Below are 3,186 nucleotides of genomic sequence, written 5' to 3'. Positions count from 1 at the left end.
ACGTATTTCCGGTTTCTCAAATAGAAGAAGACTAGATCCACTCTTTCCAGTAGAAATTCTAGTCTAATAAGGATTTAAGAAAGAATTAATAAAGTCTTATTGAAGCTTTTAACAATTTGATAGTGCGAGTCAGTTCAGATCCTCTGTATCGGAAATCAATCGCTTGTTGTATACATCAAATGGAATAGTATTAAGAACTACTAGTTTCAATCTAGTTTATAGAGAGTCCTCTTATGGCAGCAGGAAGACGGCTCACTTGCAATACGTGCAGTTTAATGCGAAGACGAAGACGAACCGGTTGGTGCTTTGTTAGCATTGTTTCAGTTTATACTGAGAAAAGTAATTAATTGATTCGCGAGTTTCTATATTAAGTGAGAGAAGTAAAATGGTGTTTCTCTTGACCCAGAGGAGTGCATACACTGGGTAAACGTCCCTCGAAGTCATTAATAATAACTGCTATGTAATACTTTGGGATATCATCCAGTGGGGTAAAAGTCGCTCAATAAACTGCATCCTAGGAGAAGTAGAAACCACTCAGTGGGCAGGTGGTCTGATTTCAGAAGTTGCATCTTTTTGCCTGGGTTGACAGTTGTGTAGATGTATGTTTATTTTCTATCGTAGCGTGCGATATGGGATGAGATATTATCTAGGCAAGTCCAACTAGCATTGACATGTGAAGGAATTTAGATGAAATGGTAGTTTTTTCTTCTTAACTCTCTTTGAGGGCGGGGATGGTAGAACCTCTGTAAACATTAATTTCTTTTTAAAACCAATTCTCACTCATGCTTCACTGCTTTCCTTTACATAAGTTCTTATCTGCTAGCAACGAGACATTAGCTGTTAATATATTCCATATATCTTTAGTGATACTTTTTAAAATTTTACTTATGCTGGAACTTTTAACTAGCACAAACAAAGCAACTCTTTTAAATCACGTAGAAGCTTACTCTTACCTAGCATCAGTCGCTGATTACCGATTCCCTCACCAGTAACAGCCTAACACGGTATCAACCACTAATTAATAGCAGCCCCTATCTCCCAGCCCCACCCAACAATTACCAATCCATTTATGAAATCTAAACAAGCCAATGTGGATGAGCCATATGCATCATCCAACGAGTACCTACCAGAAGCTTTAAAAGTTTAGTTTACTCAGAATAAGACGTTCGAACTATTCGGTACGTTAGGAACGTTTTTGTCTCTTGTGCGAAATATTAAGTGATGGCGTTCTGGGGTAAACATATTTTATTAAAATTAATATATATTCTTCAGTACACTTCGCTTTCGTTCATATACCTATAAATCTATCAACCACCCTCTCTCCTACATGCGTGTTTGTAATGAATATACGTATATATGTATAGTTTAAATGCCACTGGTTAAATAAAAAGAGCTCCCTCTGAGTGAAGCCGAAAAATATTATTGTTATTGTTCTTTTTGTCTTATTATTATTTCACTATCTTTCTATATGCTTTTAGTGTGTGTCTAATTCAAGTTTAAATTGACTATGAAAAGAGGAGTGGAAATAACGCAAAGTTGTGTTTACAAAATACTTTTTTTAACAAGGAGCAAAGTTGGCTGTTCATAGGTTACTGGCGATTGTGCTATTGGTTTCTTCTTTGGACGACCAAGGCCTTGTGAGTGGATTTGGTAGACGGAAACTGAAAGAAGCCTGTCGTATATACATGTATATATATAAGATAAACAAGAGTGAAAAAACTACAGAAGGCTTGTGTTACATGGTTAAAGTATATATTTAAACTATGTCAGAAAAATGTTATAAAATTTTTTGGTATATAAACATTGTGTATGTATGTATATATATGTTTGTTTCTGTGTTTGTCCCCCCACCCACCCTCGCTTGACCACCGATGTTGGTGTGTTTACGCCCCCGTAACCTAGCGGTTCGGCAAAACAGACCGATAGTATAAGTACTGGGCTTACAAAGAATAAGTCTTAGGTTCGATTTGTTCGACTATTGGTGGTGTTCAAGCATGGCCGAAGACAAATGACTCAAACAAATAAATGAATAAAAGAATATCTATATCTGAAAAGGCACAAATAATGGGCTTTATTTGTGCATTATAGACTTACAATTGTTCCTGATTAGCATTTCGAGGCAGCCATGGCTCAGTTTACTCAGTCAATCGATTGATCGATTGAAAAACGTCCGTTAAAATACTATAGTCATCGGAGTCCAACACATCAACTGTGAAAGTAAATGAAGATAGGAAGAGAAGAAGCAAAAGGAAAGGAGAAAGGGGTGTGTGTGTGTATATATATATACACATAGTGAGTTAAAACAAGAAAACGACAAAAAAACAACAGCAAAAAACAACAACGCAAGGACGTGATACAGATATTGTGTTACTGGACGCTCAGGAAAGGAAAGAAAGAGAATTTGACGTTTCAAGCGAAGCTCTTCGTCGGAAATATTGGAAAGTCCAAAGAAGGGAAGACGGAGGAAGAAAAAATGCCCAACGATATACACGAGGTTACAAAGGTAGAAAATATATTAGTGGGGAAACACTAAATATAATTAAGAGAAGTATATCAAAAGGATATCCTTTAATACAGTGCAACTCATTGGCGCTCTTAAGGAGCTCTTAAGCTAAGATCCACTTCTGCCAGCGATATATTGTAAACAAAGTGACCACCAGTCACTGATTTGCCATAAGAAAAATAGCTAGTTATAAAATCTCAAGAAGAGATAGATTAGTAACGTATACTGAACAGAAAAGCGAGTAACCACTTCAGTGGCAGTTGAAAGTTACTACTAGTTTTACTCAAGTGGATTCCCCGCCAGTTAGTTTTCGGTGCAAGCACTGCACCCTTTATATGCAACATATCTCTAGCAGGAGTAGCGAGCTCCTGCTACCCTCCAATTGCTAACAAGATCGCGTGACCGGTTCAGTTTCGAGCTATTTGCTTCACATCAGCCGCACGCACCTGTGTAGTGAAGTGATAGCTAAAATCCGCGATCCTGTTAGCTGCTAGAGGGTAGTAGGGGTTCGTTCTCATTCCAAGCAATATATTGAATGTAAAGGCTGCAGAGCTTGCACCAAAAAGTAGCTGGCGGAGAATTCGCCAGGGGTTAAACTAGTATTGGCTTTCAACTGCCATTTTGATATGGCTACTCGCTTTACTACATATATATATATATATATATATATATATATATATATA

Source organism: Octopus bimaculoides, chromosome 5, assembly GCF_001194135.2.
Source record: "Octopus bimaculoides isolate UCB-OBI-ISO-001 chromosome 5, ASM119413v2, whole genome shotgun sequence".
Lineage (NCBI taxonomy): Eukaryota > Metazoa > Mollusca > Cephalopoda > Octopoda > Octopodidae > Octopus > Octopus bimaculoides.
The sequence above is the reverse complement of the archived record's forward strand: the minus strand, read 5'-3'. Positions refer to the sequence as shown.